Raw genomic sequence first — 25,972 nt, 5'->3', positions numbered from 1 at the left:
TTGATGATCTCTTTATAATTGTCCTTACTAAATAAATCCACTTGCCAATAAATCATCCCATGTCAACTTAATTCAATGATGGGTTTATACCTTGAGTCGATTGTTACCTCAAAAGTCTTTGAATATAAAATTCCCTTCCTTTTCAAATGATAAAGCCCAGTTTGAAAGTTTATCAGCTTCCTAATTGTCTTCCCTACATATATGAGAGATTTTAAAATTGTCTATTTTGTTTGATACTTTTGTAATTGCTACCACTATAGGATGAAGGTGTCAAGCATCTATCTTTCCTTTTTCAATTGAACCTTATGATGATTAAAGAATCTCCCTCCAAACGAAGTTGTCTATGTCAACAAATTTTAAACAAAAGCATTTTGGCAAGAAATTAGTTGCTTTGTGGCCTTCTTATTATTAGTACTTGTTGTAGGCTAAGCGTTATTACCCGCGTTGTGGATTTTTTGTGTTAACTAGTGATTAAAATTAAATGTGTCTGCCAATTAGAATTTAAAATATATTTTATTTTATTACAATCTAAATTTTTATGTAGCATAAATGTAATATTTTTAAGTATATATTTTTCTAAAAAATTAATTCCTATCATTTGATTGGTTAAAATAAATGGACCTTATGAATGATATTTAAGGAGTTTGAAACAATGAATAATTTTTTTAGAAACGTTTTAGTCTTGTAGGATCATTCCCGACACTTTTTTCTTAGATGATTTTTTTGCAATTGCTTTTGGGTAAATTATTGTCAACACTAAATAGTTGTTGCCTATACTATTTTCATTCATTTCAATTTTTATTCTAAATAAATTTGGAAGTTCTTATTTCTTTTATAGGCAATGATAGATATTATATTGATATAAAAAAAGTGACTACAATAGTTGGTTGGCATTAAGGGAAGACCAACTAGGAAGCTACACCCCCAAATCACATATACACCACTTAGACACTTATATTGTGACAAAGTATTACAATGGGATCACTGCCAAACAAGCCAAGAAGTGATCAGAATAATAACAACCAAAAAAACCACCTGCTATTAGAACCAAAACCACCCACAATACAAATCACATAAACCACTTTGTTTGTTCATCACACGAGAAATTGGGGATTACTCCACCCAAAGAGGATTCAGATTTATCACTCCATACAACTAATCTACCTTGAGGCCATGCATGATCTACAAGTATCAATGCATTAGCCCCTATCATGGCTACATTCTCCTCCATAGAAGGGACATCTTGAGCCTTGTCCAACCCACGACCTTGCTTGACTAGAATTTTATGGCACACCAGTGGGCCACTAGAATCATTAATAGAGGTATTTTATATATATGCAGTCACCTTCCTCTTTCTGGGACACAACTCAGCTCCAAGGACATAGGCCTACATGTGTGATTGAAGGAAAAGAGTGGCGCATGCCACCAACATGTGCACTTTATAAGGAGCAACTGATGACCATACCAAGAGTGGTTGGAGCTCACCCAAACCCACCAATCAAATGCCAAGGGCAGGGGCCCATATGAAAACCCACCCGAAGCTCAACCCATTGCATTATGTCTTCTATGCCCACCCCCATTTAATTGCCAAACAATCCCTTACCACTAGATGAACCTCCATTTTGGACTCTGCCACCATTAACACCAATGCCACAAATTGCAATGAAATATTCAAATCTGACCGAGGTTTCTATCATGGTTCAGATACTCCTAAAAAATGAGCTTAATTGCATCCCAGAATATGCCTTCATCTAACTTAAAAATATTGCATAGTCTTTTAATTATGATGACTCCTTCAAAGGCTAGGATTTGGTCTATGATTTTCAAAGAAATTTTTTCCTCCATTGATTTCACTAAAATACCTTCACTTAAAAAATAGAAATTGTTGGATATAGATGGTAGGCTGAAAGGTTTTTAAAGACTCATGGAAACCTCTAGAAAGATTGAGCTCCAATGCTCAAATCATGATGACTTAGCTTTTCACATAAACCTTGATACATACAATTTCCACCTAGATAGTGATAGCCTAACATTCTGCCTCCATTTCAATAAAGGGAGAATCCCAAAACCCAAAAACAAGGATCAAGGACAACTACCCACACTTGATTATTATTACTCTGCACGTTAAGCCTTGATACACATGTCATCATTGTTGAACTCCATGAGTTCTGATTACTTCTGATCATTCATTGATCAATCACATGTCCAATTGGTGTGGGGGATATCATTGAATACCTTCATAATTTTGAAATTTTCTTGTAAAAAGCCCACCACCCTAACTTTAGAAAGTTCATTTGTTAATTAACTAGCTTCTCTTGGTACATGAGAGATTTTGAACTTGTCAACTTCATTTAGCAAGGTTTTGATTTGTTTAATTTACTTGTCTAGGCAACATGCCTCCAAGTTTCCTTTTTCTATGTCATTTACTACAATTTAGGTATCCATCAAGGTCTAGTTTCTAAATGTTGAGCTTGGTTCTTAGCATAACTATGTCAAATGCAACAAGGCACTCAACTTGGTTATTCATGTCATCCATCAACTTTCTTTCATTTAATGCCAAAATGCTTCCATCCTTAGATATGACCATAATACCCACACTTGAGGGTCATGTATTTCCTTTGGAAGCCCTCAAAATTGACTTTAGTCCAACCTAGGTTTGGTGGGGTTCTCCACATGAGCTTGTTTAGATAGAGAATCAACTCTCAAGGGCCTATGAATGGGCCAACTTAGCTAATATTATTACATGATAGACAATTTATCAATTCAAACTATTTAATGTGAACCTACGCTGACAAAATCTTGTTATAGAGTACCACTATTAAATAATTGTTTGTGCATCTCCCTTGATTTCCTCTTCAATTATCTCATAACCAAGTGGATCAACATACAATAATCTTGGTGTGAATGCTTCCATATAAGTCAAATAAGTGTCTACCATACTCTTATTCTTTCTTTCATCTCTGTCTGAAATATTGTTAAAATAAGTGTTGCGTTGCTCTTAATCTTGTCTATAGGGTATCTCCTAAGCAAGTTTTGTGATTTTATCCATTACACACCTATCATTATTCCAATCAGATATGAACATGAATGGAAATCTCTTCAAAAGATAGAAAAACATGTAAGTGATCAAAGACAAAAATCTAAATTATCCATTCTTTGTTTACTTTATTCTCTCTAGATTGTCTACCAACTGAATTCTCAAGATTTCACACAACTTCACTTTGGTTTTCTCAACACATGATTTATATGTTGCATGCACAAATCTAGCAACTAACTCATCATCTTTAGAGCTTGAACATAACTTTGTAGCAACAATCCTACTTACAAATCTTACACCATGTTGAGTTGTCATTTTTCACAATGCTGAATGACAAGAATTCTTTAGAACTCCTCCCTTGAAAAGCTAATCTAGGATCAACTCCAAGGTTTTGGGAAATCTTGTGACCTATTGAAATCCACTCAATTGAAGATAAATGTGTATGTTTACGAGGAGGCCTTTACTGGTTCCACTAATTTTAGATGAGATGTTTGACTTGTTGTTTTGAAAAGTAACCACAAAAGAGGTATATTTTTGGTATTTTCTATTTTATGATGAATACAATTTTATTGATGCAACTATACGAATTCCTATTCTAACCAAGTGTTAGCAAAGCAAATAATAAAGATAAGGTAAGAAGAGGTTAAATCAAATAACTTGAAAGGAAAATTCTTAATGGACATAAACCATGGTAACAACATGTTTGTAAGTTAAATCATTAAAAATATTGGTTGTAACATAATCCACTAATGCAATCGTCAATGGGAACTTAATAATAACCAAAAGATGTTTCAATTCTCATCAAACTACAAGGCCATGGAAAGTGTGCTCATACAAGAAAAGAAGCTATGCAAGAACAATAGGTGATCTTTTCTTCAAGTCGATATGTCAGTGGAATTTGTTAACATGAGGCAAACACCAAAACTAATCAAATCAACACAATAAAACCATTGGCTCCGTTATCATTCATGAACATGCATTCACAAAAATAACACACTCCAGCAATAATAAATACACTCAGAATGAGAGCACTAATAACATATATTATTGCATCAAAATAATGACCTAGAGTACATATTACATCCATGTATTTATAATAAATCATCTCCTCCCTTTGTGATAGGAGAGAGAGAGTTCTTAAAATAAAAACACATGGTAAAAACTAATAAAACAAATCTAATTATATACAAACTGACTCTCTAAATTTTGCTAAGTAGGTGTCCACCCAAGTTTATATTCATTAATGAGAGCATGAGCCTTTACATGACACAAAAGAATATAAGAATGAGAAGAATATAAGAATGCAATTACAAGATGATCTAGGAGTCTCTAGAAACTCCAAAAATGGAAGCTCAGCCTTTACTAGGCATTTTTGGGAGTTGAACTATCATCAAAATGCATTTTTGGTACATGGGATGCTCTTCGAATAGCAACTGGCATTTAACTGTCAGCACACTACTACTTCTTCAAAATTGTCGGTGCACCTTTGAAAATAGCGCACTTGTGCACTGTGATGACAAGTTCCAAAAATGCATAATTTTCCCAAGTGTCAAAACTAAATTTCCAGCATTTGGATTTTTTCTTTCTTTATCCCAAAATGATGTTGGATGCTTATTCTTGAATTTATCTATGATCTTTGTTACTTGGGAAACTTTAGGAAAATCCAAAGCCCCATACTTATTCTTTATTATTTGTCGATAATTGCTAACCTCTATATGGATTTCCACAAAATCCTAAAGTTTAGTGTCCAGTTCCAACAATACCTCTCTAGTCTTAAATGTTTGCTAGATTATTGAATTATTGATTGCACTGAATTGAGCTTGCTTTTTGACTCAACTTCAAAAATGTGAAGGCCGACAGTGTTGTAATACCTCTCCGCTTCAAAAATTTGTTCTTAAGTATGATCCCTCAACCTATGTATATCCTCATGTAGTTCCTACATAACTTTATTCTTGACAAATATTTTCTCTATCCAGTCATCAAGCTTGTCTAGCTACTCTGTAGTATATATCTCCATGAGCATATGATACCTTAACCTTTTATTGATGTCAAAGCCCGAAGGTCTTTTGCCTAGGTATGTACCTCATCCATCAACCCAAAATCCTTGTTCACTATGGACACAAGTTTATCTGCACTCGATTGAATATGGTGTAACAAGCCTAAGTTTTCTTGTATAATTTGAACACCTTTCTCCTCAAAATTGTCACATCATTGTTGACATGCTCCCAAGAATGAATCTATATGTACAACACCCTTCTCTTTTCTCTCTAATGCTGCAACAAGAGTGATCTTTAGATGATCTAGGTCTATTGGGCCCACAACTCCATGCAGATAGCCTCTCAAAAGTTTTTTTTTTTTTTTCCTTCTTTTTTTGCAGCAATAGCAACTTAGACTCATCTTTTTCCATGTGTCTGAACTTCTCTTTTATGCCCATAGTGATAATCACTTTTTTTGTATCTACCATGGGCATTCCTAACATGACCTCCTTGATTTAGTAATCCTCAGGAGTTAATTCCTTGGTGTCAACATGTGGAGGAGGGATGGCTATGTGTGCAAGCAAGTCCTGATCTTTGTTCTTCATAATGAAGGCTAGTGGTTGTGCATCACCCATAGGTGGCTCGAGCTTCTTATGGCCTTTACTAGCTCTACCATTCCCTCCTCAACACTTAAATCTAGCTATCTTTTTTGCCAAACCATGACCTCCCTCTTAAGCCATGCTGGTTTGGCACCCATTGGAGACATATATTTCATTGAAGAGGTGTTTCAACTATAGGAACCTTCCCCTTATCACTCCTCTATGGAGTCTTTTTTCATTGATAAAGATCACCAGTTTGAGTTTCTGTATCTGCTTGGGCTAAGGTCCTAGCCTCAGTGTCGTGAGGATTTTGTTGAGGTTCCTCATGTATTTCCCCCTCTTTTGATACTTCATCAACTTGCAATTTTTGGGGCTCTTCTTCCTCTACCACTTTTTCTTCTTGTTCTATAAAATGCGAAAATGGCTTTGCTGATCCTTTGTCTAGAAATGACAAATCCTGAGTTGGTGGTGATGGAAGGCCCAAAGGTCTTTGAGGCAAAGATGGTAATTGGTTCCAATCCTCTTCTAGGGATTGACTTGTGGGAGTATTCCATAACTTGTCACCTACCAACTTGGTGTCCACTAGCATGAAGTCAAAATCGAAGAGGTTAAAGACATCTATTTCTTGACCTTCCATGTCATCAATCAATTGTTGTTGCTCATTCTCTGATGTAGAGACCTGAATAGGTTCTTTTAGAGTAGAAGGAGGCATGATAGTTGAAGTTCTTCTCCCCTCTTCTTCTATGGCCTTAGTAGCATGAGTATTTTGACTGAAGGGAACATATTTAATCTCCTCCCCTTTTTCTTATTTCATGTTAGCTTCAAGGATTTTTTTAGGCACTTATGGGGGTGGAGTGTTTTTCTTCTTCAATTTTCTCCTTCGTGTCCCTGCCATAATGGACTAAATCCTAGCCTTTTTAGAAACTGAGGGGGAGGCTTCTTCCTCTGTACCTGCTGGTGTCACCCTCTATTCTTCCCCTTCTTGTTGTTTACCTTGCACCTACTCTTCCTGTGCCTATTTTTCTTGTGGAGGCACTTGTGGTTTTGGGCCAATTTCCTATTCAGGCTCCTATGCTTCTGGCTCTTGAACTTTAGGCTCAACTTTCTTTGCTAGACACTATCTTCCTTTTATTCATTCCCTTATCCTCCCTAAAGTACTCAACCTTCCTCTCATGTCAGTATACCATTTTTAGCTTCATAGGGGATTGAGTAGGGAAGGTTGGTATTGTAACTTTTGCACCTTTTCCCTTCATCGGGCATGTTGTGGCTTGAAGAGTAACAGTTTGAGGAATTGGATCAAGTTTTAAAGGCTTCTTGATCAAGTCCTTTGTTAACTGAATTATATGCCTAACTTTGTGATCAATGTCTGTATTTTCATCTCTTCCTATCTCCACATTTATAATAGGTCTATCATAAATATTGTCCCTATTGTATAGAGGATCTAAGATGTCTTTTGTGTCTTTCTTTATAGTCTTCAGTGGGATCTTCATCTTGAGTGCATTTTCTGCCAAATATAGAGTCATCCTATAATGATCTCTTATGCAGATATCATAATCATCTATTGCATTCATCCAATGGTCTTTTAATGCATCTTCATGTACAAACTACTTCCCTACCATATGTTGCACCATCCTTATATTATCGAAGTATGGGAAAGGGAATTTGTACTCTTCTAAGGGATATTGATCCCATTGTGAGTCAAGTGTAACAATATCTTGCTTCTGTTTGACTTCAAAAGCATTAGTTCTCATGGGCCATATCCAAGTCTTTTTGTGTTGTTTCCTCACTCTATCATATGTAAATGTGAGTTTTCTAGCAATCTCCAACAAAATGAACCTATCCAACAGAAACCTTAGGAGTTTCTTCAAGTTCACTTGTGTGCCTATGACCTTGAGGTATGTGAATATTTTAAACTAAATGCAGGAGGCACCAATCTTTGTAATATGGGTCATTTCTTCTACTAAAATTATTTTGGCATAATTTGTTAGCATGAATGTTGATGATACTACATTAGAGGAGTATCCTAAGCATTAGAGAGTATTGACATGTTGCATTCATGACTGTGTTTATCATTGATGTCAATATAACATGGTTTTTGTAAAGATTGGTTGAGTAGCATACATAGATCTTGATAGTATAGACAATAGTTTGATTTTTTGGTGATGCATAGTTATGGACATGTTCATTATAGTGTCCTTATGATGTGGTTAAGTGCACAAAGTTTGAGGCAAAGACGTCCAAAAGATGTACCTGATTTAGAAAGAGTAGTTTAGAGATGGAATATTGGGAAAGTAGTTCTTGATGTTTGCTTGCTAGATTACATTTGAGATGTAGTAAAGAGATGCATAGTCAAGTAGTGACAGAGGACAACCAGTTGATGCCATTAGCGAGTGCGCAAGCCTTAGTATCATACATGTGAAGTTTTGCATAGACTATGAGCTGACAGTGCTATTGTAATTGTAATTAATTAATTACCTTATTATAATAATTGGAAAAGCCTCAAGGATGAATCAAATAATTATTATAAAGATATGGTATAAAGGAAAGATGTTTTCCTTGATTGTAAAGTGCATCCATTGTTGCAAGAAGTGTGAAGTTTGCAAAGAAGTAGAGTGCTTATTAAATGCATGTAAGCAGTCCAAGGGATTATTAGATGTAAGATTTGTGATCTGGTTACAAGATCAAAAGAAGCAGAAGTCTAGTTGATAGGACAAAGAAAGAGGAAGGAACAATACAGTACAGTTCTATTATTATGCAAGGAATAATACATAGATCATTTGAACAATGAGTTCATTGGTGTTATCCTTGAAGCTATTTGGGTAGTGGGTCCAGTTGTCTTCCACAACTCCTAACAAGGTTGACACAACTGCTAATAGGGTTGGGATCTCCTAACAGGGATTCAAAGTCTCCTAATAGGGACTCATATGTACTTAATGCATTCATAGACTCCTACCAAGGTCCATGCTCTAACAAGGAACATTTATATTAGTACATCATCTTGTGGGTACCATCCCTACTATTGTTTTCTGTCTGATCAAGGGTTTCCCTAGTTAGCATATTTGGTGTTATTGAATATGAGTATCTTGTTGTGGTTTTATTTTTTATTACTCATATGGTTAAGTTTGTTTAAGATTGATAAGTATGATAATAGTTAGATAATTGATTCACCCCCCTCTTAGTTATATAAGTGGACTATATATTCTAATAATTGGTATCATAGGGCTAGGTCCTTGAAGAATAAGTTTAACAACTTTGGGAGATTGATGGAGAATCTTTTCAGAAAGGATAGTCCTAGGGTTGATGGGGCCAACTATGATAGTTGGAAGGAGAAGATGGAGACTCATATGTTGTGTATGGGTTTGGGATATTGGATCTTGACAAAGAGTAAGAAGGCAATCATTGAAGAAGTAAAGCTTTATGGATGCAATGAAGAAGATAGAGATCTATTCGTGTGTAACATGAGAGCAAGAGAAGCTTTACTAAAAACTCTTCCAGAGAATGAATACAGTCAAGTAAAGTCACTTGAAACTTCTTATGAAATTTAGAAAGCATTAGAATCTACTTTTGAAGATGATGATCATGCAAAGAGAATGAGATTAGAGAATTGGATATGTGCATTTCAAGATGCTAGATGATGGAAGATGAATTTGTAAGAAGTTATATTAATAGAATATTAGAAATTGTTGTAGGAATTTTGTCTCATGGTGGAACCAAGGAAGATGATGAAGTTATTTGGATGATCTTGAAAAGTTTGACACCACCATTGAAGCAAGTAGCTCAGATGATTCAACTAGTAATTCCCTACATTAAGGATTTCACAAAGGAAACATTACTTGGAAGATTAGAATTAGCAGAAGTGGATTTGGGATAGTTTTGAGATCTAGCAAGAGTTGAAACAACTTTTAGTGCCCTAAACATTTGACCTAATTTAACAAGGAGTGCAAGCACACATGGAGACTTTGTTGGAAGCAGCAGGTCTAATGAAGATAAAAAGATTGAGGAAGGAATAATCCTTCTTGTGAGAAGAGAAAAAGATGGTAAGAAAATCGTTAAATGTTAGACTTGTTATGAATTTGGCCATTATGCATCTAAATGTCAAAAAAGGAGAAAAAGTAAAAGGGAAAGTTTAAGCCTAGAAGAGATAGATATAGAAGTTGTTTGTATGCAAATGAAGATGAATAATCAGATGAGAAAGGTCAAAGTGAAAGTGATGATGAATTAAGATTTGTGCCTATCAAGGAAGATGATCTTGATAAAAAAATTAGAGAAGAAAGAGATCTAATTTCTCAAGTGGAAAAAAAATCTAATTGGATAATTGATAGTGGTTGTTTACATCGTATGATTGGTGATATGAATAAGTTTGTTAAGTTCAAGAGTCATAATGGAGGTATTCTTAGAGTTGGTAACAATGTAACCTATCATATAATAGAAATTGGATCCATTAATCTTGTTGGTAAAACTAACACTGATGATGATGGATTAAACCATAACTTGTTGAGTGTTGGATAGTTGGTGGACAAGGGTTATCAATTGCAGTTCATTAAGAAGACTTGCATTATCAAAGATAGAGCTGGTAAGCTAGTTGGAATTGGCACTAGATCTAGAGGTACTATATTTCAGTTAAATCCTATTGAGATGACATGTTTGGTAGCTAAATTGGATAACAATTGGTTGTGGCATAGAAGATTCTGCCACATAAACTTTGATAATACTATGAAGGTTAGTAGCACTTTTGCAATAAAAGACTTGCCTAAGATTACAAAGCCTACTAATGTTGTGTGTAAGGAATGTAGTTTGGCTAAGTAGAAGAAAGTATCGTTCCCTAGCAGGAAGTTCACTACCATAGAGAAGCTAGATATTGTTCACACTAATATGAGTGGTCCATCTAGAATAAGAGGATTATATGGTGAAAGGTATTTTATGATTTTTGTTGATGATTTCACTAGAATGACATGGGTAGCATTTCTTAAAGAGAAATCTAAAGCTTTTGAGAAATTTAAGATATTTAAGAATAGAGTTGAGAATGAATCTGGTGTTAAGATAAATTGTTTGAGATTAGATAGAGGAGGAGAATTCACCTCTAGAGAGTTTAGCATATTTTGTGAAGAGAATGGAATCAAAAGACAACTATCTTCACCTAGAACACCTGAGCAAAATGGGATTGTTGAAAGAAGGAATAAGTCTATAGTAGAAGCAACAAGAGCAATGTTGTTTAAGAATGATACATGGGAGTTAGTTCCTAGACCTAAAGCCAAGAATGTGATAGGAACCAAATAGGTATTCATAAATAAGATGAATGAGTAAGGTGAAGTTGTGAGGAACAAGGCCAAACTTGTATGAAAGGAATATTCATAGCAAGAAGGCATTGACTACGAGGAGACATATGCACTAGTAGCCATAATGGAAGTAGTAAGGATGTTCCTAGTTTATGAAACAAATAAGAAGTTCAAGGTTTATCAGATGGATGTTAAATAAACCTTTTTGAGTGGATAACTTGAAGAAAAGATATATATTGAGCAGCCTAAAGGTGTTCCTTTATCAGAAGACAATGACATGGTATGCATACTAAAGAAATATATATATACTCTGAAACAAGCACCTAGAATCTGGTATGCATGGTTGGATAGTTATTTGGCAAAGCTTGGATTTGCTAAAGATATGACAGACAATAGCTTGTATTTGAAAGAAGTTGAAAATAGTTTGCTGATTATTGTAATATTTTTTGATGACATCATTTTTGGAGGCAATGATGAAGCAAGTGATAAGTTTGTTGAAGAGATGAAAAATGAGTTTGAAATGAGCATGATAGGAGAAATGAAGTTTTTCCTAGGATTGCAGATTGTACAGAACAAGGACAGTATTTTCATTTTACAAGCTAAGTACTTAAATGATTTGTTGAAAAGGTTTGGTTTGAAAAGTTCTAAACCTATTGCTACACCTATGATAACTGGTCACAAGTTATCCAGTAAAGATGAGACACCTACAATAGAGTAGAAGAAGTACATATCCATGATTGAGGTTTGCAGTATCTGACTCACACTAGACTAGATATAGAAAATGTTGTTGGTATTGTAGCTAGATTTCAAGCTGATCTTAAGGAGTATCATTATGTAGCAATAAAAATAATACTCATATATTTGAAAGGGACATCTGACTATGGAATTTGGTATGAAAGATCGAGTGATTTCACTCTATGTGCATATACTGATGTGGATTGGGCAGGTAGTATGGATGACAAAAAGAGCACCAGTGGTAAAGCATCCTTTCTTGGAGGAAAATTGGTACCTATGTTAAGCAAGAAGCAAGATTGCATTTCATAGAGTATTGCTAAGGTAGAGTATTTTGTAGTAGGAATTAACTTGAATAAGGTGATTTAGATGAAATAGATGCTGAAGGATATTAGAATTGATTTTGAAGAACTTGTTATTATTTGCTGTGATAACACAAGTACAATGAGTATGACTAAGAGTCCTATATTACATTCTAAGACAAAGCATATATCTATTAAGTATCATGTGCTGAGAGAGAAAGCAACTAAAAAGGAGATCATATTGGAGTATGTGAGTACTAAAGATCAGATTGTAGATATTTTTACAAAGCCTTTTCCTAAAGTTACTTTTGAGTACTTGAGAGGTATGCCCCTCCCTACTTTTGTGTAGATGATGTAGAGAGTGCATCAATCCAGTGGTACAAAGCACTATTGTTAGCCTAGATTGAATGCTAATGCTTCCCGTATGGGGGAGCATCTATGATGAACTTAGTCATGGGGGACTCTTGGTATTTGGTATTGAACAATGTCTTTGGACACATGAGCTAGTTGAAGAGTTGGTGCAACATATTAGCAATTGGTATGCTATAACATTGAGATTGAGGTCTTTGAAATTGATGTCAATGAGGGAGTACATGGATGATAAAACATCTCCTAAGGCATGGGGGAGAGTATGCATGAGAAGAAATCCTAAGCAACATGGGAGAGACAGATGCTGGTCAACAACAACAACAAAGTATTACTTAGTATTCTTGGAACTTAGATGTTTTTCATCTATGTTTCCATAATTTCCAAAGGGGGAGATTGTAGCATGAATGTTGATGATACCACATTAGAGGAGTATCCTAGGCATTGGAGAGTATTAACATGTTGCGTTCATGACTATTTTTTTCATTAATGTCAACATAACATGGTTTCCATAAAGACTGGTTAAGTAGCAAACAAAGTTCTTGATGGTATGGACAATGGTTTGATTGTCTTGTGATGTGCAGTTATGCACATGTTTAGTTAGTGTCCTGATGACATGGTTAAGTGTGCAAAGCTTGATGTAAAGACATTGTAATGCCTCAACAAGGAACCCAAGAGAAATTAACCTCTAGTTTCACTAAGTTTGAAAAGCATTTTTCTGAAATATAATAACTTAACAACAATAGATATATTATAGCAGAAGAAATAACATACACATAAACACATACCACTCAATAGATTAAATTTCTTAAGGATCCCATGACATTGAATCACATCTAAGTTTAATTAATGCTAAAACCAATATATAACAATTCTACATTAAAGAATAACTACAAGTACGAATCTATTTAAATAATACACAATTATCTCAAATGCCACTTGGCAATAATTAGAATGCACAATCATCCATTGTATAAGTCATAGGGTATGAAAGGCTGAAAGAATATACATCATAAAATAGATTACATCATCTTGTAATATCTATGAAATCAAATACAATATAATTAGAGTATAATCATCTATCATAGTACACAAGAACAAAATGAAAAGTAATACATAATAAGGAAGTCTAGCAATGACATCAAACTATCAAATCTTAATGGTAAAAGTAAAAAACACTACAAATCAACCTCATGGTAACCTAAATGGTCCACTCCCATCTCGCTAAGGAGATAGTCTCAAGTCCCAAATAGGATAATAAACTCAAAAGTTAAATCCAACATCTAGGTCAAGGAAAACCTAAAAGCGATCTATCTCAAAGGTACCAAGACAGAAATGACATCTAAACCTAGGGGCAACAATGACACATAGGGAATCTAATATATAAATGGGCAAGTGTAATCACATGAATCAACTCTAAGGTTACCTTGGCAGCCTCACTAGACTTTGCCCCCCAATGACTCTATGTGACACTCTTATCCTTTTGTACTGACAAGGCATACTAATGAAACAAGGTCACAACCAAGCATCCTCTCTACTCCCATCCTAGCTTGTACTAGTACTCGAGGCATGGGCAAGGAAGAAAAATGACTCTTATTAATTCATTGTACTCTCATTTAATGAAATATTACCTAAGCAACCTCTTTAGGGCTCTGACCCCCATTGTAAGCCACTTCCCAACATGACTTAAAAATAACCTAGACAAAGCTTAGTAAAAGAGGAAGTCTTATATGACCATAAAACACACATCAGTTTTTAAACAAGCAACTGGAAAACACTAAAATAAACTGATCGAAAATCACATATTTAACCAATACTGATCGAAAATCATCCTAATAGGACTGATCCAAAAGCAAGTACACATATACAAAACCATGACATCACAAGACATCACCAAAACAATAATTCTCGGCCTTTGGTAGACATCTTGAAACTAGTCAACACTCTAAGCCAACCCCAAACCCAATTCACAAGAAAACATACAACTGACAGTGTAGTTTCATAATTTCTATTTGGTTTTGAAAACATATAGTTTTGGTTTAATAGTAAGGTTTAGGTTTACATTTTGTTGTAAGTTTTCGACATAACAAAGTTTATAGATTTATCCCTTATAACTGAACCCTTTTTAAGAAATAAATGATTATTTAATTAAATCAACATTAGATTAAAATAAACAATTCAAATATAATCTTGTTAGTCTAAAACATAAAACCATTTCCAAACCCGTAATTAAATAACAATGATTAATAGCCATAGTCATTAAATAATAATATAATTATTTTTTAAAATTTAAATTCATTAAATAATATCTAATATTAATCTACATTAAATAACATAGTAATTTAAAACTATATTAAAATATATTTATTATTTATTAAAATCTTAATACAATTTAAAAACATTATTTAAAAAAACTAAAAAAGAAATATTTAAATACGTGTTTAACGGCTTGTCGGTCTAAAGGATTGTCGTAGCAGTACCTACTACTCCCGTAGTAGTTCTTCCTAGTGCGCAATAGTTTCTACCGCTAATGGGAGAGAAGGGGAGGGGAGGTGGGGTGTGGTGGCCCGCCTCCCACTCACAATTTATTTGTTTTATTATTATTTTTTGTTTATAAAAACAAACAAACTTGCCTCCCATTCAATTACAATTTCAATTTTTTTATAATTTATATAATATAATTTTATAATTATGTATATATATATTATAATTTTCCCAAAATAAATTTGATAGAAGAAATATAGATAATAACACGAATCTGTATAAAAACAATTTTGATTTCTCTTACAAAACCTTATTCGTATCTAAATATGATTCTCTAAAATTTTACGAGGGTTTCCAATTATCAAATAATATATAGATAGTCCCAAACAAAGAACAATTATAATTTACAACAAGGGTTTCAATTGGATCAAAATTTTTGAAAATAAATTCATCCAGACACGAAGAAAATAGAGTATTCAAAGAACATAAAACTACTGTGCAAATAAACCCACTAGATCCTTCCTGGATTTGATGCTAAAATGATAAACAATGGAGCACGCAAGTAATCCCCTTCTTTTGAAAACCTTCTTCTTAGAAATTGCTCCTCCAAATCCCGGTATGGAGAAATGAACTCCAATTTCTCGATAAAGAGTTTTTCACCAATTTAGGGCTTTGATTGTGTAATCACGCGAAAACCCTTTCCTTAATTATTTTATTGTATTTTAATTTTCATGTGCAACCATTTTGCAGTTTAATTAAAATATCTTTATTAAATAAATTTCTTTCTTTCTTTAATTATTTTTTGAGATTTTTTTTGATAAAATACTTATTAACTTAAACAATTTAATATTTAGAGTTTATTATAAAAATAAAACTCCTAATTATATAGCATTAAATAAAATAAACATGGTTATAGCAAAATTATAACTTTAAAAATATCGTTAAGTTTAATTTTTTAATTTAATTAATTTCTCAATTAATTAAACATAATTAAATATTGAATTATCTTTATAAAATTTCCATTAATTTAAATATTAAAACTCTTTTAATTTGATTTAATTATAATAGAAAATAATCACAAACCCACAAGACTAAATACAAAGACCCATTATAAAGTACAAAATACTAGATCAACTCAAGGGTTAAAATCACAAATTTACATCACTTGAAAAATTTGGAAGGGTAGACAACTCAGATACTTGTCTTACTTTCTATGACAGTTGGCTTAAGGTTAAGATTTAGACTCAAGAATTATCTCGCCTCTTTTACCATTGAGATATTGCGATAGGGTACACTCATCCTAGTAATTCAGGGAACTCAATACTCAATACCTATAATTTGAATAAAATCCATGCAGGTACATACACATATCTAAACTAAATAGACAATGGTAGGAAGTGGTGCATCGTGTAGATCTTGATTAGTAGGTGACTACGACTCCCTCCCTCAACCATATCAGAAACATCATACATAAAGTAAAACATATAGGTACACCATACACATGCAAGTATGGGGTAAGTATCCATAAAAAACACATATAAAAAATCCATTTAACTATCATCATGAAATAGCTGAAATAACTGTATACAATAATCATCAAAGAATAATCATGCATACATGAAATAACTAGTACCAAAGTAACTCATCATATAACCAACTGAGTATGAAAACATATCCAACAATTTGGAAAGCAAATGTCACTAATCATCAAGCATAAACATAAAGCTAGCCTAAAAGAGTTCAACAATAATAACTGAAAAGTAAACTAAGGGTAGGCACTACATCCACCCCCTAGACTTAGGCTTACTCCTGGATGCCTATTAACAAGTAGGGGAATAAATCCCATAAACTAGATGCATCCTCCCATGTAGTTGATGGTTGATTAGTATGATCTCGTTGGACCCTTACTTGCTCTATGGTTTGACCCCCGAGGGTCAAATCCCACTGCTACAGAATGCAAACTGGCTCCAAACCCAATTACCTATCCTTTATCTGTAACACATTCTAATCAAGAACATGTATCACATTAGGAATATACTATCTAAGTATAGAAACATGGAGAACATAATGAGCATGAGCTAGGTTGGACAACAATGCAAGATGGCAGGTAACTAGACCTATCCTCTCAAGAATCTAAAATGGTCCCACAAAATGAGGTGCTAGCTTCAAACCCTTTCCATAATGTAGTAGAGTCTTCCATGGTCACACCCTCAAGAAAAATTTCTCACCCACTGCAAATTTCTTATCCATCCTATGAGCATCGACATACTTCTTCTATCTATCCTGTGCTATAGATACATGCTCACCAATGTGTACTACTTGTTGCTCCATATCTCGAAGCATCTTAGGACCCAATAGGATGTGATCCTCTAAACTATTCTAACTCAATGGTGTTCGTAAAGGATGACTATACAAAGCCTGAAAAGGTGTTATTCCAATAGAATCATGATACCCATTATTATAAGAAAACTCAACTAGGTAAAGATAATCCTCCCAAAGAGTCTGTCTATCCATCACATACATCCTCAACATATCCTCCAAAACCTAATTCAATCTCTCAGTCTAACCATCTATCTCTCGATGATAAGCTGAGTTGAAGTTCAACTGCGCTCCAAGATCATGTTGCAAGGATGTCCAAAATGTGGATGTAAATACACGATCCCTATCTAAAATGATCTTTTGGGGAATACTATGCAATCTCATGATATCACACATGAAGACATTATCTACTGAAGCTACTGTGTAGGATGACCTCATCAGTAAAAAGTGTGACACCTTAGTCAACCAATCAATAGTGACCATGATAGCATCATGTCGACAAGTAGTCATAGGTAATCCTACAATGAAATCCATAGAGATAATATCCCACTTCCATGAAGGAATGCAATTAGGATGTAAAAGCCATGCTAGATGCTAGTGTTGTGCCTTGACTCTTTGGCACTCAAGACACCTAGCCACAAAATCAACAATATCACACTTCATTCTTGTCCAAAAGTATAGACATCACAAATTTGCATGCATCTTCTTGACACCTGGATGTGTTGAGTAAGGTGCATGATGAGCCTTTGATAGGACCAATGTATAAAGCTCATCTAATAGTGGTACATAGATCCTTCCTAAATAGTGCAAAAGGTCATTTGACTCCAAAATATAACCTGAAAACCTACCCTCCAATGGTCTACTTGAATCTATCTCCATGCTCACCTCTTGATACCAAGTCTTTGTAGGAAGTGCCTAAAGTATATAACTCCTCAAATCCACACTAAGAGTCAAAGATAGTGTCTCATGTCTCCGATGACTCAAAGTGTCAGCTACCATGTTCTCCTTTCCCTGAATATACTTCACCTCAAAGTTATAATCAGAAAGAAACTCCATCTAATGCCTTTGCCTAACATTTAGATTAGGCTACATGAATACATACTATATACTGTGATGATTTCTATGAAGCTCAAAATGGAGTCCCAAAAAGAAGTGTCTCCATCTCACCAGGGCATGAAGTACCATAGCTAAGTCAAGATCATGTGTAGTGTAATTCAATTCATGATCCTTGAGTTTGCATGATTCATAAGAAGTCACTCATCTATCTTCCATTAATACTGCTCCAATTCCCTCTAGGGAAGCATCTTTACATGCCATAAAGTCACCTACTAGATTGGGTACTAATAATATCAGTGCACTCGTCAGAAGTTCCTCGAGATTTTGAAATGCTTCCTTGCTTTTCTCCATCCAAATAAACTTCTTTCCTTTCCTCTGAAGGGAAGTGGTAGGATATGCTACTCTGGAAAAGTTTTGGATGAACCTATGATAATAACTAGCTAGACCTATGAAGCTATGAATCTTTGGCATGGTAGTGGGTGCAGGTCAATCTACCATTGCTTGGATCTTCACAAGGTCTATATAGATACCATCCCCTGATGTGATATACCCTAAATACTATATCTTTGATTGAAGGAAATCACACTTCACCGAGTTGGCATTAACTTGATTATCTCTCAAGCATTGCAAAACCAATCATAGATGTTCCTCATGCTCCTTCTGGGATCTAGAATATATCAAAATATCATCCAGGAAAACAAGCAAAAATTTATCAAGATAAGAATGAAATATCCCATTCATTAGACACATGAAAATTGATTGGGACCACTGTGAACTCATAGTGCCCATAGCAAGTGTAGAAGGTGGTCTTGTGAATGTTAGCATTCTGAATGTGAAATTGATGGTATCCTAACTTTAGATCAATCTTAGAGAATGTTCATCAATCCTTGGGAAAGGATACTTGTTTTTAATTGTCACCTTGTTCAACTACCTATAGTCAATACATAAGTAATGAAGCATCCTTCTTCTTCATAAAGAGCACTGGTGCTCCCCATGGAGAAACACTCGGCTGAATACAACCCTTGGCTAGAAGTTCCTCAAGCTGTAGGAACAACTAACTCAACTCCTAAGTGGTCATCCAATAAGGAGCTCTAGAGATAGGCTTCACTCCTAGAATAAGATCAATTCCAAAATCAATATCCCTCTTTAGAGGTATAGCCAAAATCTTGCAAGAAAAGACATCCACATATTCCTGCAAGATATGATGATCTAGAGTCTTCCCTGCACGGTCTTCTTCCTCTACTTCACTCATTGTAATGACAAACATTTGACATCCCTTATGAAAACTCTACTTCAATTGCATAGCAAATATCATCTATAGAGATATAGGTCTTTGGATGCCCATAACCTTTGAGTCCTTATCTTGATCATCCTTACACATAATGGTCTTCTTTTTGCAATCAATACTATCTCTATGAGAGCCATGCCAATCCATACCCAAAACCACATCATAAGAACCAAGAGGGATTACCCAAAGGTCTACTAACATAAAAAAACCTCCTAGGTTTAGTTTACACTACTACACTAAGGAATTTGTGGGAACCCTACCTCCTAAACCTAGTTCCACTTGCCAACCCAAGTCTTATTTTACCGTCTCTAGCTTACACTTAAAAACCATGGATGGTGAAATAAAAGAGTCTATAGCACTTGAATCAAACAAGATGGAGAGAGGTGTACCTCATATAGCTCCTGTAGTCTTGACCATGGTTACCTGATGGTCTTCCTAACAGTGGTTGACCATTGCAAATACTTTATGAGATTTACCCACATCTCCAACTATAGGCTTAGATGCAATTGGTCTAGGTCTTGAATAGTAAGATGCATGCTATGGGAAGTTGGTTGCAATGTGCCCAAATTGTCCACAAGAATAGCATCTCGTGCCTCTACTAGATCCTCTCCCTATTGGAGGTGCACTTGACTGCTCGTGGTTGTCCTTACTAGCAACAGATTAGTTACTCTATGCAGGTTGAGTATTCTAACTTTACCTATTGCGCTATGAGTTACAAAAGTTCCTAAAGTTGGAACCACTACCACCACTCTGTGCTAGAGGATAGGATTCCTTCTATTGTTGTTATTACTATTGGTTCTGATTTCACCTAGGATAAGGGGATTTCTTGTTTCCATTTGCATTCTAATTACCCTTGGACCCTAATGCTGCAGGTGCTCCCACAAAGCCACCATGTCCTAAGGTGACACTTTTCTCTACTAGTATAGCTTGATGTATTGATTCCTTGAGGGTTTTTGGTTGAAGTACCTTAACACCCCCAATGAGACCATTATTAAGGCCCCAAATAAAATTTTGTGCCATTAGTGGTGACCTATCACTAATCTACGCATAAAGTATAAACTCATAGAATTTTTTCTCATACTCTTCTATGGTCATATTGTACCATCTCAAGTTGTAAAATTCATTTGCATTCTATTTGTTGCTATTCCTCTAGTAAGAAAAACTCATGTAACTTCTCTAGAAATAACTCCCATGTGACAATAATCATATATACTCCTAGCTTCTTCTCTTCGATGTTCCACCATGTGGCCCCAAAGATTTCTAGGTGGGTAATGACAAACCTCGCTTTGACATTAGAGTTAAAGTCCTAAATAGAAAAACACCTGTCTAGAGCAATTAGCCATTGCTTAGCCACATATCCTAAACCTAACCCATTGAAGGGTTTGATCTTGGACCTCTGAAGGTCCTTCATTTGAGTAGTCTGAACTAACATCTATTTGTCACCATAATGGTCTCTTTGAGGACTCCTAGACATATGCCTCTCATCATTCCTTACATGGTGTGACCCCTCATGAACTATGACCTCAACCATGGCCTGAGCTATGACCTCTCACTAAAGATCTCATCCCAAATACCATCCTAAAATAATATTGAAGAACAATGAGATGCTATAATAACCATAAGAACATACTACTATAAACATACATAGAAGAAACATGTTTGAATACAATACAAGATTCCCATTTAGTTTTACCTATTTCTAGGTTTAAGTACATTTCAGTTTTGAAGTTCAAGTGTGAGAATATACATATCATAGTTTAAGTTTTTCTTTAGTTAATTAGTTATCAACTAGTGGTGTTCCAATATACCTAGAGCTCATAATTTAGAAACTTAGGCTTTGATACCAGATGTAATGCCTGGCTAGGGAACCCAAAAGAAATTAACCTAAAGTTTTAGTAAGTTTTTCAAACAATTTTTTTTGAAATATAATAACTTATCAATAATAGATATAATATAGGGAACACAATAACATACACATAAACACATACCATGAAACATATTACATTTCTTAAGGGTCCCATGATGTTGAATCACATTTAAGTTTAATTAAATACTAAAACCAATATATAATAGTTCCAAATTAAAGAATAACTACAAGTACCAATCCATTTAAATAGTATACAATTATATCAAATGCCATTTGGCAATAATCAAAATGCACAATCATACACTATACAAGTCATAAGGTATGAAAGGCTGAAAGAATATACATCATAAAATATATTACATCATCTTGTAAGATCTATGAAATCAAATACAATACAATTAGAGTATAACCATTCATCATAGTACACAAGAGTAGAATGAAAGGTAATACAAAATAGAGAACTCCAACAACAACATTGAACTATTAGATCTCAATGTAAAAGTAAAAACCACTATCACCTAATCTTGTGTTAACCTAAATGGTCCACCCCCACTGCACTGAGGAGATAGTCTCAAGTCCCAAACACGATAACAAACTCAAAAGTCAAATCCAACATCTAGGTCAAGGAAAACCTAAAAGAAATCTATCTGAAAGGTAGCAAGACACAAATGACATCTAAACCCACAGGAAACAATGACATGTAGGAGGAAAGTTTGATCACATGAGTCAACTCTAAGGTTTCCTTAGCAACCTCATTAGACTTCAACCCCCTAGTGACTCTATGCAGCACTAGTATCCTTTCATACTGAGAAAGAATACTAATGAAGCAAGGTTGCAACCAAGCATCCTCTCTACTCCCAACCTAGCCTATACTAGCACTCGATGCATGGGCAAGAAAGAAAAATGACTCTTATTAATTTATTTTACTCTCATTTAATGAAATGTTATCACTTATTAAACTAACCTACAATGGGTTACCTAGGAAACCTCTTTAGGGATTTGACCTCCATTGCAATCCACTTCGCAACATGACATACGTATAGCCTACCCTAAGCTCAGTAAAATTAGAAGGTCTCATATGACCATAAAACACACATTAGTTCATAAACAAGTAATTGGAAAGCACTGGAATATCACTGATCGAAAATCATAGATTTGACAAATACAATCATCCTAACAGGACTGATCCAAAATCAAGTACTCATATATGAAACCATGACATCACAAGACATCACCAAAATAATAGCTCTCGACCTCTGGTAGACATCCTGAAATAGGTCAACACTCTAAGCCAACCCCAAACCCAACTCACAAGGAAACATAAAACTGACAATGTAGTTTCATAGTTTATGTTTGGTTTTGGAAACATATAGTTTTGGTTTTAAAATAAGGTTCAAGTTTACATTCCATTATAAGTTTTTGACATAACAAAGTTTATAGATTTATCCCTTATAATTCAACCCTTTTTAATGAATCAATGATTATTTAATTAAATCAACATTAGATTAAAATTAAATAATTCAAATCTAATCTTGTTGGTCTAAAACATAAAACCATTTCCAAACCTGTAATTAAATAACAATCATTAATAGCAATAGTCATTAAATAATAATATAATAATTTTTTATTTAAATTCATTAAATAAAATCTAATATTAATTTAATTAATAAAATATAAATTAAAACATTATTATCTACATTAAATAACATAACAATTTAAAACTATATTAAAGTATATTTATTAATTATTTAAATCTTAATACAATTAAAAAAAAACTAAAATATTTAAATATGTGGTTAAAGGCCCGTCAACCTAAAGGACTACAACAACATTCTATTGCGACCACAACATAGTACTGTTGTGTCAGCAGTAGTACTTGCTGATGCCATAGCAGTTCTGCTGTGTGCAAAACAGTTTCTGCCACTGATGGGATAGAAGAGGAGGGGGGGTGGGGTGTGGTGGTTTGCCTCCCACTCATGATTTATTTTTTTAATTTAATTTTATAGTTTATAAAAACAAACTCATCCCCATTCAATTGTAGTTTTGATTTTAAAAAAAAGTTATATAATATATAATTTTATAATTATAATTATATATATATATATATATATATATATATATATATAGAATTTTCCCAAATTAAACATGATAGAAGAAATATGAACAATAACACAAATCTATGTAAAAACAATATGGATTTCTCTTACACAACCCTATTAGTATCTAAATACGATTCTCTAAAATTTTACGAGGGTTTCCAATTATCAAATCATATATAGATAATCCCAAATGAAGAAAAATTAAAATTTACAACAAGGGTTTCAACCATATCAAAATTTTTGAAAACAAATTCATCCAAACACGAAGAAGATAGAGTATTCAAAGAATGAAAAACTACTGTGCAAATAAATCCACAAGATCCTACCTAGATTTAATGCTAAAATGACAAGTGCACGAAGCACGCAAGTAATCCCCCTTCTTTCAAAAACCTTCTTCTTAGAAATTGCTCCTCCAAATCTCGGTATGGAGAATTGAACTCTAATTTCATGATAAAGAGTTTTCCCCCACTTTAGGGCTTCGATTGTACAATCACGTGAAAACCCTTTTCTTAATTACTTTATTATATTTTAATTTTCATGTGTGACCTTTTTGCAATTTTATTAAAATATCCTTATTAAATCAACTTCTTTCTTTAATTAATGTTTGAGACATTTTTTTGATAAAATATTTATTAACTTAAATAATTTAATAGTTAGAGTTTATTATAAAAATGAAACTCCTAAATATATATTATTAAATTAAATAAAAATATGATTACACCAATTTTTAAATTTTTTTTGATCAGTAAATGATCAAAGCCTTGTATTATAATTTAATAAATAAAACTACATGGATTCTCCATTAAAATAGGCATTGGTAGGAAAGAACGGAATAAGAAAACCTCTAGTCTTGCCCAAGACTGAAGTCCTGTATTATACAAAATAAAAGGGGCATACCCCAATTTACATCATCTCATTTAATTTACATAAAAGTGTTTTAGTCAGAATATTTCCTTGAGAAGATGAAAAAAATGAAACGGTAGCCCACCACTGCGACTTCCTTTCTAAATTTCGTTATTTGGCTAGAAACTGCATCAAAACCACCACTCACTTCCAAATAAGGTTAGTGATATAGGATGAAACCTAGTGTCTCACAATGATGAGAAGTTCATGGTAATAAAAAAATATATTTAAAGTAACAAAATAAAATTTCAAAAATGCAGCTGTGCAAAAGATATAAACTAATAGAATCAATAATATGTATCCACATAAACTTACTAATATCCTAATTCTTACACTGATTTACTTTCATATATGGAGATACTATTGTTTGATTATTTTTTATTTTTATATTAAAAACCTTTATTATTATTATTTTTAAAATTACATCTTTGCATCTTGTGATCATAATTCACTAGTACATTTGACCCCATTTTTAGACCCAAATTTTTGACCATCTATTCAAATGGGGTCAAATTCGTCGGAATATGCAAGGAAATACATCTTTTTTTAAAAAATCCATGCCCGTGTTGGTCAAAATTTTGACCAACACGGGCTTCATTATGTTAAAATTAAAAAAGTTCTATTTCGCGTGAAGATAAATGCGTGCTTGTTGAGCGAGAAAAGTAAAAGGGCTTTGCAATGTGAAGGCAGTAGACATTGGCATCAAATGGGGCACCATATCAGCACATAGACTCCCTCCTTTTGTTATCTATGGCCCAGGGACAACATGATTCTAGTTCATGTGTGCCCCACAAATGTCCTTTACGGTGTCAATTGGGGTTCCATTGATCTCTCTGTTGAGGACAACAATACAGATGAGGAGTCACATCAGAAGCTCAAAGATGACTTCAAAAATTTCACATCTACTAAGGCCACTAATCTGGCACAACCCCTTGTGGATGCCCATATTCCTTTTAAGATCCAGATCGTCAAGGATCACGACATGAAGGAGCATCTCTGCTTGGAGGTCAAGAGGCTTGGCCTCAGTGTAGTTATAATGGGGAGTCAAGGATTTGGGGCTTCTAGGAGGAACTCAAAGGGCAGGCTTGGTAGCATTAGCGACTGCTGTGTTCACCACTGCATCTGTCCTATTGTAGTTATCAGGTATCCTAATGAGGAGAAGAAGTGTAATCTTTCTAAAGTGTAGCCCACCGAGCTACTGAAGGATTTCGAGTTGGAGATGAGGCTGTGCCTAAGGAGGATGAGGCAGATGAAGTTCATTCATAGGTAGGTTTCTAGTTTTTTAGCTTTGAAATTTTGTGCTTTTGATTGACTATGCTGTTTTGTATTGCGATTTGTGTGGAGTTGACTTTGTGTGTAAGGTTTTGTATTGGATAAGTTAAAGAGTGGGCTTTTTATTTTGTTTCTTTTCCAATAATTATTTATAAATCCCCAGACATCCTGATGACACATTGAAATGACAACCACTGTTGAACCATTCTGAATGTTGTGCCGATCGAGCTGCAAATAGGTGACCTTGGGGAGCTCCTGCGTAGCAGTCAATTGATTGTGTGCAAGGATACACCCTTGCCATGTACATAATGTATAATAGTGTTTCCATATTCAGACACTATTATACAAACTTGTAAAATTAGACTACATTCTTTGAATCAGAGCTCATTTTTTCAA

The 25,972-nt window shown here is 34.1% G+C and overlaps 1 pseudogene; it reads left to right on the top strand.

Annotated features, from left to right (window-relative positions):
* The first annotated feature begins 6,032 nt into the window (after positions 1–6,032).
* LOC149573250 (universal stress protein PHOS32 pseudogene) lies at positions 6,033–25,570 on the top strand (annotated as a pseudogene).
* The last annotated feature ends 402 nt before the right edge of the window (positions 25,571–25,972 follow it).

This window comes from Cupressus sempervirens, chromosome 2 (genome assembly GCF_028749045.1).
Source record: "Cupressus sempervirens isolate cs-2001-9-10 chromosome 2, ASM2874904v1, whole genome shotgun sequence".
NCBI lineage: Eukaryota > Viridiplantae > Streptophyta > Pinopsida > Cupressales > Cupressaceae > Cupressus > Cupressus sempervirens.
This window is presented reverse-complemented; position numbering and strand designations above follow the sequence as displayed.